Genomic DNA, 15,692 nt, shown 5'->3' with positions numbered 1-15,692 from the left:
GGCATATTGATGGGTGTCTATATCTTTTTACTTCTTTCCCTTCTTGGTATTCATCTTGAATAATCTGCTGAAAACTTCAGTTCTCTTCAGTTTGGAGTGGGAAGTGGCTGGTTACCCATTCTCTTCCTCCCTGGAATGACCCAATATAGTAATACAAAACAAAGCAACAAAATTTGATTGAGAAAGATTCCAGACAGACCATAGTGATTTTTTTTCTTTAACTTATCCAAAGCTTTTCTTGGAGACTGATCAGAGTAAAAATATAGGTTTTTTTTTATTAATATGATTTACATCTTTCATTCATTCAATCTCTTTAGAAGGGCATGAAAAGGTCTTTGAGAGCAATGGATAATTCTGAATAAGGGAATGAATGAACAAAAAGTATGTCAAAATCTGATCAAAATTTTAAAAAGGAAATTCTGGAGTACATCTTTGCTTTTTTATCATTTTCTGTTAGATTTAGAAGATTTTTAGGAAATTGTAATGAAAAGTTTGACTATATTATTTGAAGTTTTTTAAAAATGGAGTTACTCTGAATCAGCTCTAAGTATTGATAGTAATCTTATTTTTCTTGTAAACAGGCTACTCATCTTCTGTTTTAGTTTGGAATTAGTCCTTGTTTTTGTCTGTGTGTTTTAATTTCATTAAAATGCACCAGAGGATGCTACTAATGAATAAATTTTCACCCAATTTCTTCTTTCCTCAAACAATCAAAGTGAATAGAATTGCCAACCCTATTTTGCTCCTGTTAAAGTGTATAATGATTACCTGCTGCCATGATAATGCTGTGTAACAAATCACCTCAAATCTCAGGAACTTAGTGTAATAATAGTTTATTTAACCCACCAATAAAGGATCAGAGATTTCATCTGGGCTTGGTGGGGCTATTTTTGATCTTGAGTGGGTTTATGTACAAGTCTGATGTAGACTGGCAACCAGTTAGGATAGCAGAAATCTCTTGACCAAATATTTCTCACCCTCCAGCAGGCTAGCCCAGGCATAGTCCTATGGTGGTGTCAAAGAGAAAGAATGAGAGCAAATTCAGTTGGGCAAATGCTTTGGCAAGCCCTTGGGTCCCACTTTCCAAAATTTCAGTAGCCAAAACAAATCCCATGGCCACGACCTGTGTGCAGGTAGTGGGGGCTATAGAGTTTTGTGCCAAAGACCATAAATAAAGAAAGGGTGAAGAACTGAGATCATTAGTGCAATCAATTGATCACAAGGGGAATAGTAATGTGTTAGAGGGAAAGAATCGAGTTGATAATTAATTATAATGAATGCCCAAATTATATAATTATAATTAATGACACAGTGGGAAGGAGGAGGAAAGAAACCTCAGGGACTGGGAATAGAGGAAGATTTATTTTCCCTTTTGGATGGGGTGGGCGCAGGGTTAAGAAAGAAACCTATGAGAAAAGTGGACTGGGAACAAAAGGCACTTTAATGGGTGTTTCTAAAGAGTATTTATTTCAGTCACTTTCATGTCATCTAAGAGGTCAGAGAATGAAATTCCTCTTTGATCACTTTTGGCTCTTGAGCTGTGATTTGCTTGTGTCCCAGCTCTGTGACTGAACTGCATTGATCTCTACGTTTGTGTTTACTGCAGGCACTCTGGCTGGCTGGCTTTTTTTTTTTCTTTAAAGATTTTATTTATTTATTCATGTGAGACACGCAGAGAGAGACGCAGAGATATAGGCAGAGGGAGAAGCTGGCTCCCTGCAGGACTCGATCCCAGGACCTGGAGATCACGACCAGAGCCAAAGGCAGAAGCTGAACCACTGAGCACCCAGGTACCCCTTCCCTTTCACTTTTTTAATGCATATGTTAATTAGATCTCAAATGGCAGTGCCCTCTAGGAAATTAAGCACCTCCCTAAGAGTGCTGGTTGGTAAGCATTGTCTTGCAGCTCCAAACCCATCCCTGGATTCTATCTATTCTTTGCTCTGGGATTCCTGCGACTGGGATTCTGCAAAGCCTAGAGGTTAGAGTTTATCTTTGCTAGAGGACTCCGGGGGCAGGTTCTCCCAAGGGTGCACTAACTGCAGTCTGGAGGAATCCAGGAGACTCCTTCCTGACTGCTCTCTCTCATAGTGGCCCTTCATCCCAGCATTTTTAAAAATAATTTTATTTATTTATTTATTCATGAAAGACCCACAGAGAGAGGCAGAGACATAGCAGAGGAGGAAATAAGCTCCCTGTGGGGAGCCTGATCTGGGACTCGATCCCAGGACCCCAGGATCACAACCTGAGCTGAAGGCAGATGCTCAACCACTGAGCCACTCCTGGGACCCTCAGCATTTGGTTTCAGTAATGGTTGCTACCAGTTTCCAGCCTTTTCTGCCCTCCAAGGATGAGTTCGATCCTGCTGGCTCACGGGTGTCAGGGCCAGCTGACCGATGCTCCCTCCATAGAGGTTCGAGTCTCAGCTCTGCAGGATGTTATTCCTCCGAGCTCTTGAAATGCCAGGAGCAGTAGCAAACTTCTGGTCTCAGGGTTGCACTCATATCCAGCCTAAAGCGATTGAACCTCAAGGGGCCTTAGTCAAAGAGAGTCTAAGGTTATGGTCACTTGTAGTGTTGTTCTTATGTTTTCTTTTTCTGTGCAACACTCTCCCCTTCTGCACACACACACACAACTTATTGAAAGAGGAGTTTCAAGTGTTTAACTTAAAAACCATTTCTTCCGTGCAAATTATTCTAAACACCTGATCTAATAGACTTCTAGATTCACCAAATTATCAGGTTGCTAATAAGAGAAACTCTTTGATAGAAGGTAAAGATTAGAAAGCAAGGTGACCAATCAAATTGGAATCAATTATTCCTTATTTGGAATAATAGAGCTCGCCTACTGAGACTGCACTGGAAATTTTAAGAAGACGCTTGTAAGGGAAGACACGTGTTGATGAACACGAAAGTAATTGGCTCCTTAACATTTCAAATGAGCCTTTTATTTTCTGATTCAGAAAGATTCTAAGAGTTTAATTGTAACTTTGTCAACTTTTTAGTGTAAACCCCTAGTTAACTGGGAATCTCCTCTGTCTTCTTTTTGTATGATCCTCTGACAGTATGTACTTGTAATCACAAGTATTTACAGTAATATATCCTGGTGACATATGACCCCGGTTTAAGTAGCTACTGTTGAATTTTAGTATTTAAATTAAAACAGAAATAGTGTTCCTAGTGCTTATTTTTACCCCCTTTCCCTAGTGATTAACATACACTTCTAGGGAATGAAAAAAACATATGGAAATGGAATAGGCAAAATGCAGAATTGTTGGCCTTTCTAGAATGGCAGAGGATGGAAAAGGAATGTGACTTTGCTTTTCTTTTGACTTATTAATAATTATGTGCTTTCTATGTGCCTAGAGACTTTCATAGTAGACACATCTTTATAAATGAAATAGGATGCTTCATCTTGGCGATGCTATCATGCCTCCCGTGAGTTCTCTGCTGTATTTTTATTAAAGACTTGCCATAGAAATTTCATTAAAAAGCCAGGGATAGGATGGTACTAATTTTTGAACAACTGAAAAATATTTGAAATAAACACTATAGAATAACAATGTAAACAAAGTTTTGGGGACAAAAACCCCTTGTTTATTCTATTATTTCTATTTTCAGAAAAAAATATTTTTTCAAAATTAGAGGTAGAGATTGAGGGAGGGGCAGGGAGAGAAATAATCTTAAGAGACTCCATGCTCAGCATGGAGCCCAAGGCAGGACTCAATCTTATAACCCTGGGATCATGACCTGAGTTGAAATAAAGAGTTGGAGGCTAAACTGGCTGAGCCACCTAGGCGCCCCTATTTTTCAAAATTAAAGATAAATTCTAAAGCACACCATTCCTTTATTCAGTGAGACTCAAAGATTAAAATGTGTTGGATTTTTAAACAATTCTATAAGGCAGAGCTCCTTCTCTATTCTTTCTGCTTGTGTTACCCACCCAACTTCCAAAAGAAGTAAAATTACATTTTTATTTATGAGAGAATTTTAAAATTGTATCTATCTATCTATCTATCTATCTATCTATCTATCTATCTATCTATGTTAGAACACTTAACATGAGATCTAGCCTCTTAACAAATTTTGAGGTTGACAATATGGTATTGTTAACTATAGGTACTATGTTATGCAGAAGAATAAGTGTTTATTCGTCTGTGTAACTGAAACTTTGTCCTGGTTGAAAAATAACTTCCCATGTCCCATTCTTCATCCCCTGACAGCCACCACTGTCCTCTGCATCTATGAGTTTGACAATTTTAAATATCTTATGTAAGTGGAATCATGCCGTATTTGTCCTTTTGTGACTAGCTTATTTCATTTAGCATAATGTCTTCTAGCTTCATCTGTGTCACAAATGGCAGGATTTTTTTTTGAAGGCTCAATACTATTTCATTGTATGTATGTGCCACATTTTCTTTATCCATTCATCCATGAGTAAGCATTTAGATTGTTTCCAAATCTTGGCTATATGAATAATATCCCATACTTTGTGTTTACCAGCATTCATTAGAAGAAATATTAAAGATATTTTTCTGACAGAAGGATGACTGCAGATGGAAGCCCACCTGAATCATGAGAAGAAATGAAAACAAAAGAAAGGATAAATATAAGGGAATAACCATAAGTGGATACTGTCCATTAAAAAATAAATACTAATGTCACGTGGGGCTTAATACTAGAATATATGACAAAGTAGCATAAATTTGAGAGGAAGGGTAATTGCAGTTAAAATATTATAGAGTCTGTTATAGACTCAGTGGTATCCCCTCTGAATTCATATGTTGAAGCCCTATACAGAAATGTGGCAGGATTTGGAAATAAAGCCTTTAAGGAGATAATTAAAGTTGAATAAAATTATAAGGGTGGGGACCTGATCCAACAGGACAGGTGTCCTTATGAGAAGAGGAGGGACACTAGTACGTTCTTTCTTACTATGCACTCACAGAGCAAAGGCCATGAGAGGACACACAAAAGGCAACTCTTTGCAACTCAAGGAGAGAAGCATAGTCAGAAACCAACACTGCTGGCATCTTGACCCTTGACTTCTAGATCTAAAACTGTGGGAAAATACTTTTCTGTTGTTGAAGCCATCTAGTCTGTGATAGTCCATTATGGCAGCCTGAGCAGACTAATATAGCTAACATAGTTTGTGTATTGTCTGAGACTGGATAGAAGTACTAAATTAAAATAGACTTAAAAAAAATAGACTTCAATAGATTCATAATGCAAATTATAATATCCAAGCTAACAACTAAAATAAACAAACCAATACATATATACATACATAAATACACAAACACATAAATATATAAATATAATGATGTTAATGGAAGGAGAAATATTAAATAATACTAAAACTTGGTTGCTCTCATAGAGGGCAAAAAAGTGGAAAAATGGATCAAAGAATAGATGGAATGATTTGAAAGATACCGAGATGATATATTTCAACTCAAATATATCAATATTTATATTAAAAGTAAATAATTTGAATTCATCAATTAAAGACGATGCATATCAGATTGGATTAAAAGTAAGATGCATACCTTAGGCATAAAGACGCAGAAAAACTAAAACTAAAGTGATAGAACAAGATATATCATGCAAACACTATCTAAAGCGGTGGTTAGGAAGCTTTTTGTAATGGCCCATATTGTAAATATTTTTAACTTTGTGAAACACGTATGGTCTCTGTTGCATATTATTCTTTTGTTGTTGTTGCTGCAGCTCTTTGCAAATATAAAACCATTTTTTTAGTCACAGGCTATACAAAACCAGGCTGTGTGCCAGATTTGACCTTCGGCTCTGCTTTGCTGGTTGTTGGTCTATAGGAAAATTAGTGTAACTACATTAATATAAAAATAATAAAAATCCAATGATGCAACTATTGTAAAATATAAAGGGCAACATTTTATAATAATAGAAGGTTAATTTAATAGGAAGATATAGTAATATTAAGAATGCATATAACTATTAATGTTGCCTCAAAATATAAAATGGAAAACCTGACTGAGCTAAAAGAAACATAAAAAAATCTACATCACAGGCAAATCGTCTTAATAACTGTTAGAACAAAAGACAAATAAAAGGTCAGTAGAGATCTAGGAGACAGAACCATTAACATACTTGATCTAAAAAACATTTATAAATATCGAATCCCAAAACTGTGTAATACACGTTGTATAAAAGTATGTTGAACATTGTCAATAATTGTAAAGGGTCTGAGATTTTACTTGACATTTTTTTCTTTCGGGAGTTTTTGGTTGCAATAATTGTAGAGTCACATGTAATTGGAAGAAATAACACAGAGATTCCTTTTACATTCTTCCCAATTTAATGATAATATTTTATAAAATTATAGGATAATGTTACAGCCAAGGTATTTAAATTAATACAATTCATTGATATTATTTGGATTTTCCCAGTTTTATTTGCACTCATGTGTATGTGTTTATGTATTTTGGTCTATGCTACTTTATGACAAATGTGGATACTGGGCAGTCCATCAGCCCAGGACTGCCTTCTGTTGTACTCTTTTTTTTTTTGTTTTTTTTTTTTAAGATTATATTTATTCATTCATGAAAGACACACAGAGAGACGCAGAGATATATGCAGAGGGAGAAGCAGGCTCCCTGTGGGGAGCTGGATTTGGGACTCGATCCCAGGACCCTGGGATCACTACCTGAGCCAAAGGCAGATGCTCAACCACTGAACCATCCAGGTGCCTCCTGTTGTACTCTTATAACCACATCCACCTTCTCTTCCCTTTGTCTCTAACCTTGACAACCACTCCTTGACAATCTCTCCTTTATTTCTAAAATTTTGTCATTTGAAAAACAATATATAAAAACAGCTTTGTATGGATGCCTGGGTAGCTCAGTAGTTGAGCGTCTGCCTTTGGCTCAAGGTGTGATCCGAGGTCTGGGGATCGAGTCTCACGTCGGGCTCCCTACGGGGAGCCTGCTTCTCCCTCTGCCTGTGTCTCTGTCTCTCTCTCTCTGTGTCTCTCATGAATAAATAAATAAAATCTTAAAAAAAATAACAGCATTGTACAGTATGCACCTTTTGGAATAGGATTTTTTTATTCAGAATACATTCCTAGAGATTCATCTGAATTGTTGTCTGTATCAATAACTTCTCTCATGATTAATTAATTAATTGATCATTGTTATAAAATTCACACAACATGAAATCTACCCTCTTAGCATTTTTTTTTTTTTTTGCAATTTTTTAAGTGTATAGTACGATATTAACTATAGGGACATTGTTGTACAGCAGATCTCTAGAACTTTTTCATCTTGTGTAACTGGAACTTTATATGCACTGATCAGTAGCTCCCAATTTTTCCATCTCCCCAACCTCTGGCAAGCACCATTCTACTTTCTGCATCCATGCATTTGTCTGCTTTAGACACCTCATATGAGTGGAATCATGCAAAATTTATTCTTCTGTGACTGACTTAGAGTATTATGTTGTTGAGGCTCATCCATATGGTTGTTCATGACAGTATTTCCTTCTTTTTAAAGACTGAATAATATTTCATTATGTGTATATACACATTTTCATTATTTTTTTGTCCACTGATTGATATTTGTTTCTGAATCTATGGGTTTGGTGCGGCAATGAACATGGGAATGCAAGCATCTCTTTGAGATCTTGTATTCAATTCTTTTCAACAAATACCAAAAGTAGGATTGCTGGATCATGAAGAATCAGTTTATTTGTGGTTTTTTTGAGGAACATCCATACCATTTTCCATTGCCACCAACAGTACCATCAATTGCTCTGACTCCTCATAAACATTTGTTCTTTTCTGTTGTTTCCTTTTTAATAATGGACATCCTTACAGGTGTGTGGTGACATCTCATTATGGCTTTGATTTATAATTCACTAATGGTTAGTGGTGTTGAGCATCTTATCACATGCCCCTTGGTTGTTTGTATGTTTTTGAAGAAAAGTCAATATAAATCTCTTGCTCATTTTTAAATTGTGTTGTATTTTTTGCTCTTCAGTTGTAGGTGTTCCTTATATATTTTGGAGATTAACCTCTTATCAGATACATGATTTGCAAATATTTTCTCCCATTCCACTGGTCACCTTTCCCTATGTTGTTTCCTCTGCTATACAAAAGATTCCTAGTGTAATAGAGTCCCATTTGTAAATTTTTGCTTCAGTTGCCTGTGCTTTTGGCGTCATATCAAAGAAATCATTGCCAAGACTAACATAAAGCATTTTTCCTATGTTTTCTTCTAGGAGTTTTAGAATTTCAGGCCTTACATTTTAATTCTTTAGTTTGTTTTGAATTAGTTTTCATGCATGATGTAAGGATCAAGTTTTATTCTTTTTCATATCACTATCCAGTTTTCCCAAACCATTTGTTGAAGAGATTATCCTTTCTTTATTTCGTAGTTTGATACCCTGTTGAAGATTACTTGATTATGTATGCATGCATTTATTTGGGGGCTCTCTGTTCTGTTCTATTGTTTGATAAGTCTGTTTTTATGCAAGTACCATACCGTTTTAACTAATGTAGCTATGTGGTATGTTGCAAAATCAGGAAGTACTTGATGGGGCTTCCAGCTTTGCTCGTATTTCAGAAGATTGTTTGGTTTTGAAGTTCCATGTAGTTTTTCTATTTCTGCAAAAAATGCATTAGGATTTTGATACAGATTACATTAATTTGAAGATCACTTTGAATATATGTAGACATTTTAACAATAAGTCTTCCAATCAGCAAACACAAGATAGCTTTCATTTAAGTGTGTCTTCTTTCATTTCTTTCTGCAATATTTTGTAGTTTTCAGTGTATAGATCTTTCTCTTTAATTTTAATTTTAAATATTTTATTCTTTTTGATGCTCTTGTAAATGTTGTTTTTTCTTGAGATTCTTTTTTAGGTTGGTTGCTCTTGGTGTACAGACAATAAAATAATAAGAGAACAGTATTTCAATACTTCACTTTCAATAGCAGACAGAAAATCCAGACAGATGATCTTTTCAGGTCTGTCAATGTTTGCTTCATATATTGATACTCTTATGTTGGGCGAATATATATTTATAAATGATACAGCTTCATGATCAACTGATACTTTTATAATTATATAATGTCTATTATATAAATTTTCTCTTGTAATATTTTGGCTCAAAATCTACTTCATCTGACATAATTACAGCCATTTATGCTCTTTTTTGGTTGTTACCATGTAGCATTTGCATGGAACATCTTTTTCCATCCTTTCACTTTCAGGCTGTGTTTCTCCCTCGATCTAAAGTGGATCTTTTGTAGACAACACATAGTTCTTTCCATCTTGTTTTAAAATGTATTCAGTCACTTTATGTCTTCTGATTGGGGTTTAATCAATTTACACTTGATAGTGAAGGACTTATGTTTGCCTGAGGGAGAGGCTCCCTAATGGCACTGACCTCTATCTGCTATACTGCAGGTCCTCTGGACCAAAGGCATGCCACTCAACTCTCCTGGGTTCTTACTTCTCCAAGCGTCCAGAGCTCAACACTTTGAGACAGGGAAGACACAAACCAGTGTACTGCACAGCTCCTGCCCACCAGAAAGTTGGAATGTTAGATCTATGTTTCTATCTTTTTTTCCTCTCCCTAGGGAGAATCTGGAAGCTGGGATTTTTTTTGTTTCCTCCCACAATGCCACACTGAGCTGGCGGGCAGGACTATGGTGAATGAATACTATGAATTTTCTTACCAGCTTTGATGTGACTGGTTTTGCACTTACCTGGGGTCTAGGAGCCTCTTAACTGGTTTCTGGATCTCCTACAAGGGAAATTGGTTCATGTAATAATTTTGAGTCAGTGTCTTCAAGGCGGGGGGGGGCGGGGAGGAATTTCTAGGGCTTCTTGATCTGCCACCTTGCTGACTTCATCCCAATTTCACCCTATTTTTAATCTAAAATGTCAGTGTGCTATGATTTCATGGAGGCTGGCAGAAGAAATGAGGGTCCTGAATCAGAGACACTAGGTTTTATTACCCACATTATAGTAAGCTGCACAAGCAACGACATATTTGGTGTTAGTTCTCCAAGCTGCAGTTCATACAGGATGACTTGAAGAAGGTCATGTAATATCTGTACATGCACTGAGTTGTGTTGCAGAAGAAGACAAATGAGCTTAGAAACTTTATCTCTCACACTGAATAGAAAGCAGGCCTGCTGGCTGGTCCAGAGGGACACAGTCTTCAAAGTCTGTAAGAAAACTTGCCTTTTGTTCTGGGGGAGACACTATCTCTGTCTTCCAAAGATGATTGTTATACAAACATCCTTCAAAATATAATTCAGGATAAGGGGAGTCAGGGCCTCTGCTCTAAAGATGTACAGAAACACAAGAGACCCATAGAAAATCATCTCCCAACGATATTAGCTAACTTAGACCATATGCTGTGCTATCAAGTAAATCATAACAAAATTCAAAAGTTTGAAAATATTCATAGGCTATTGTCTGGTCACAAAGGAATTAATCTAGAAATCAATAACAAGAGTAAAAATAGATAATCTTCCAAATGTTTGAAAATTAAAGTGTGCTCTTCTAAATTGTATGTAAGTCAAAGATGAATCATAACAGCAGTTAGAAAATGTTATTTTCAAAAAAAAAAAAAAAGAAAATGTTATTTTCATTTAGCTAAAAATATTAAAACTTGGGGAATACAACTAAACAAACCTGAGAGGAAAACCACAGCATAAATTAACTACAAAGAAATTCTAAGAAAATAATTATTTAAGCATCCCTCTCAAGGTCCAACAGAAGCCACAGCAAATTAAAGCTAAAAATCCTGAGAGAAAAAATAAGTAATTAGGAACATAAATCAATAAAATCCTGAAATCAAACAAATAGAAACAAACAGCAAATTAAAATGTCATTATTTGAAAAGATTTATAGAATTGATGAACACTTTAGAAATACAAATTATGAAAAGGAGAGCAGAAAACAAACATCCTTTACTACTATAAAGAATATATAGACGATATTACTATAGATTCACAGATATGAAAAGATAAGCAAATGCCATTTAAGTTAAAATGGACAAATCTTGAAATACAAACTTAAAAACATTGACATAAGATGAAACATAAAATCTCAAAGCTCCTGTTTATTAAAGAAATTGCGTTCATAATTGAAGCTACTCATATAATGCAATGCTATACAAGAATGAAAGAGTGAAATGCTGTATATAACATGGATACATTTCTTTTATATTTTAAAGATTTTATTTATTTGAGACGGAGAGAGCATGATTGGGGCGCGGGAGGGTGAGGAGCAGAGGGAGAGGGAGAAGCAGGCTCCCTGCTGAACAGGAAGCCTGATGATCTGGCTCAATCCCAGGACCCTGGGATCATGATCTGAGCTGAATGCTTAACCCACCGAGCGCCCCCCCCCCCAGGTATCCCAACATGGGTAAATTTCATAATTACATAATGACAAGGAAAAAAAGATAAATGCCTAGCCATACGAAATGTATGACACCGTATAAAGTTAAAAACCTGACAAAACTAATCTATGGTGATAGAAGTAAATGTGGTGGTTACTTTTGTGTATGGAGGAAGATTAGATGGGGGAGGGGGGGCATAAGGAAGGTTTCCGGGAGGTGGTAATGTTCTTTACCTTTATCTAGGTGGTTAATGTGTGTGATAACCTTATAAAATTTCATCACAGTACACATTTAAGATTTGTATTCTTGGGGCACCTGGGTGGTTCAGTCAGTTAAGTATCTGACTCTTGTTCTTAGCTCAGGTCATGATCCCAGGGTCATGGGAGTGAACCCCCTGCCCCACCACCATGCGACTCTGTACTCAGCGCAAAGTCTGCCTCAGATTCTCTCTCCCTCTGCCCCTCCCCCCGCTCATGCCTTCTCTCTCTTGTTCTCTCTCTCCCTAATAAATAAATAAGTAAATAAAATCTTAGAAAAAATTTGCATTCTCTCCTGTATGTATTCTTATTTCAATAAGCATTAAAGGTAAACCGACAGCCACAAGAAATTGTGAAGAGAAAATGGCCTCATTTCTTGAAGGTAATGTCTGAGATTGCCAAAACATTGTCCTGCCCTTCTCTCTTTGTACTTTTTGCAGCAACATTGCATTAGTCTTTTGGGGAAGATTAAAAAATGGATAATCGTTATTAAACTCTACGTGCAGGATTGGATTATGTGGGTAAGGAATTAAAACACAAGTTTATTTTTAGTATTTAGGCCATCTAAATTCACTAGCTGACTTCAAGGAGGGAAAAAAAATTCTGGGTTTATGAGGAGTCTCAGTGGGGAGTGTTTATATTAGATACTTAGCACTGCAGGATGCTGTGAGTTGGAAAACATAGGCAGATCCAATTAGCAGATCCTGCACTGTGGAAACTAAACCATATTAGGCTTTTGGACAGCTTTATGTGTGAATGTGAGAACATACTCATAAGAAATGCTATGGTTTTATCCCATATAACTTCATGAGGATTTTTGTATAGGCTAGGGATTTGTGGTAAAAAATAGAGATATGTTGGCTTCTCATTGGAGGAATTCACTAATAAATTCCTTGGGAATCCTTATTTAAGGGAATAATGCTGGTTTTGAAGGATGAATAACAGCATATCTGCCTGTATGAGACAAGGAAAGCGAACATATTCTTTCACTCCTACTCTCTACTCTAATGATTTGAACCCTCCGCACACTTGAAGGACTTGCATTTATATGTGCGTCAGATTAACAGAAATTGTTGCGCGTGATCAGCTGCTTTCCGATGAAACTTCTAGCCATCCATCTGACTTTTCTAAATAATGCATCGTTTTGAAAAGAGTCATTCATGATGGCAGACTATAGATTACTGCAGAAGTGTACATTTTCAAAAAGAAATATAATCTATTCATAAGCCCCAGGGCTAAAATTTAACCAATGATCTCTTTTGAGATTAGTGGAATTTGGATTGGGAACTTAGTTTCTAGAAACTTAAGCTGACGTTTCTGACCCTATTGACTACATGGAATGTTTAGGAACAATGATTCTTAAATTGGTATTTGTAGGTCTCTAGAGAATCCGAGCAAATTCCAAAAAGATTACAGAAACCAAAGCTATGGAAACTTCAAGAACTCTTTGGTGGCACTCAGATCCATTAGCAAAACCTCCTACCATTACATTTGCGCTTTTTTCCCCCCTTTTGTCTAACATGTAACCAACCTTATTGCTAATGCATATTTTCAGGCCAAAAACACATCATTTTCCAAAGGTTGTCAGTCAGGAAACCAAGCGGCTTGTGTGCATGTGTGTGCGTATGTGTGCGTGTACACATATGTGTTTATATTGCTTCTAAGTAGTGCTTTGTGTTTGGTTGAGGGCAAGAGGAGAATGCAAGCAGGAAATGGATTAGAGTAATTGGAAAAGTTGCTGATATAAATTTTGAAGAACCATTTTTCCAGAATAGTCATTCTTAGTAAATACAAGTTGTGAAAATTCCAAGTGTCAGAGCTTATGCAAATAAAACCTTTATTATTTCTGGATCAAACATCATATTCGGAGGGAAGCACTTCGTTGGAAAATCATTGAGTGTTGAGGTAGCCATATTTTCATTTACTCTTCTGTAATTCCACAGAAAATATTTGTATTCATATTATAAATAAACAAAATAAAAATTATGAATGAGACATTTAATTAAAAACAGTTAAAAAGTGAAGTAATTTCTAGAAGGTATTCTTTGAAAGTAAATGTTAGGATTGGACTTCCAAAATATTTGCTTTGATAAGAGAAGCTAATGTTTCTAGTGGAAACTTGTCTGCGTTTTATTTCTTAGAATCATGAACCCTTTCAGTAGAAGGTATAGTAAGAAGTGAATGATTAAACAAAATAAAAAGAAGAAGAAGAAAAATACAGTAGATACATGCATTTTATTTTTCTAAAAAGATATTTTTACCAGCATTTCTCCACACCCAGCTGGAACAGATATCCATTTTCAAAATACTATCCTCTTAGACCCTTTCTGATTTTTTTTTTTTTGATTTCAGAATCCAAAGGAGTAAGTCCTATTACCTAAGGAATCCTCTTTCTCCCCACAGAAAACTTATTTTAAAAACTGTCAGTAAGTCTTCCTCAGGTTTGTTATTTATTCCAGAACTGGCCCATGAACCAATTAAAAGTTTAAAGAGCTATTGAATCTGCAATATCCAAAACACCTGAGATTCAACCTGCAGAAAGTAGTTTTCTTAGGGAGGAAATAATTGGAAAAATGTTCCATATGCTACCGCCTGGTTTTTATTGGTTTAACATGTAGATTTCCATAGACTTTTTGGAACACAGTGAGGGCACATTTTTTTTTTTTTTTTTTTTTTTTTTTTTGAAAGCAGGAGGGTTTTGTTTGCCAGGTGAATATTTCAGAGCTCTCACAGCGCTGATAGAAAACAGCTTTAGATTTGGATGGGAGCAGTCCGTGTGAGAGGTTATGATGAAATCACAGAGAGGGGCTTTCTGTGACAGCGCTGATTTATACAGAACTTTAGAGATGATTATATAATCTGTTGTCAACAATTGATTCTGCAATTGTCAACCTAGCAATTTTTAAGGAGGAAGGATGATGACATAGGGTGAAACTTCTGATTTTGAAAAATGCATACTGCCAAATAACACTGACAAAGGAATTTTTATTTTATTGCGTGCTGTTTACAAAGGAAAAAATAATAAAATTTTAACAATTATTAAACTCTGAGGAACTCAGTAAACCAAATCTTACCTTACAGGTTCACCACAACCACCCTATTATCACTCTTAGCACTCAACTCTGAGTCATCCTTGCTCTTTTTACTTTTTTTTCTTCTTCATTGTTTATCCCCCTTCTAAAACTCTATAGTAGTTAATTTATAATGTTCATTGTTTATTTCCCATCTCCCCCTACTAGATGGGGTAGTGATCTTTCTTGTGTTCACTGATGTAGCTCGTGCTTAGATTGATGTTTAGCACATAGCGATGCTCAATTAATACTGTTGAAATCAAAGTGATTTTTATATTTGTGTTGAGAGAGATAAATAGTATTTATTGAGTCATTCCTATGTGCCAGGTACTATACTGAGTCCTTGCTCTAGGTCTATTCTCTCATTTAACTCTCACAGATAACCTCATGTAGACATTGAGAGACCGCGATTGCCCTCCTTTTAGAGATGAGAAGACTGAGGTTCAATGAGTTGAAGTGAGGATTGAATGACCAGTGAGAAGCAGAATCAGAATTAGAAGTTTGTCTAATGCCAGAGTTTCTCTTTTTCACCATGAAGTACCCTCCTTTAGGTAATATTTCATTCTCTCCGGTGCTTGAATTTAAACAAATAAATGACAATTCTAACTGGTCTTAGAGGACTTCCAAATTCTAATGAGCAATTTTAGCAATTTAACAAATTTCTCAGTGGAAAATGGGCATTCCATGACAATAGATCTATACTTTTGGCTTTTGTTTGCTAGGTCTGAGTATGGAATGTTGGAAATTCTACTTGGGGAACACCCACAGAGCTGGGAGGTTGTCATCAATTGTCTTGGCTTGGCCAGGATCTACTCTTTCAAAGACCAAGATCAAGAGAAATACAGGCTGGTGACTGGTACTAGAGTCACTCCAGAGTCCTTTTCTCAGAGTTCTGCTTGTGTGGACTGACATCAAATTCTCTCCAGTAATAGGCTAAGAATGATTCTTTTTTTTTTTTTTTTAACTTTCACAGTTA

At 36.0% G+C, this 15,692-nt stretch overlaps 1 long non-coding RNA gene across 2 annotated transcripts in view; it reads left to right on the top strand.

The window, feature by feature from the left end:
- The first annotated feature begins 1,590 nt into the window (after positions 1-1,590).
- LOC140594251 (uncharacterized) overlaps positions 1,591-15,692 on the top strand; it is a 47,964-nt gene continuing 33,862 nt past the window's right edge. The window contains exons 1-2 of one of the 2 annotated variants that reach the window (XR_011994989.1): positions 1,591-1,790; positions 8,896-8,998. This is a non-coding gene — a long non-coding RNA (uncharacterized lncRNA). The remainder of the gene's footprint in view (positions 1,791-8,895; positions 8,999-15,692) is intronic. The other variant, XR_011994990.1, reaches the window with a different exon arrangement.

Source organism: Vulpes vulpes, chromosome 10, assembly GCF_048418805.1.
Source record: "Vulpes vulpes isolate BD-2025 chromosome 10, VulVul3, whole genome shotgun sequence".
In the NCBI taxonomy this organism is placed as follows: domain Eukaryota; kingdom Metazoa; phylum Chordata; class Mammalia; order Carnivora; family Canidae; genus Vulpes; species Vulpes vulpes.
Note: the sequence above shows the minus strand (reverse complement) of the source record. Positions and strands in the feature narration are given on the sequence as shown.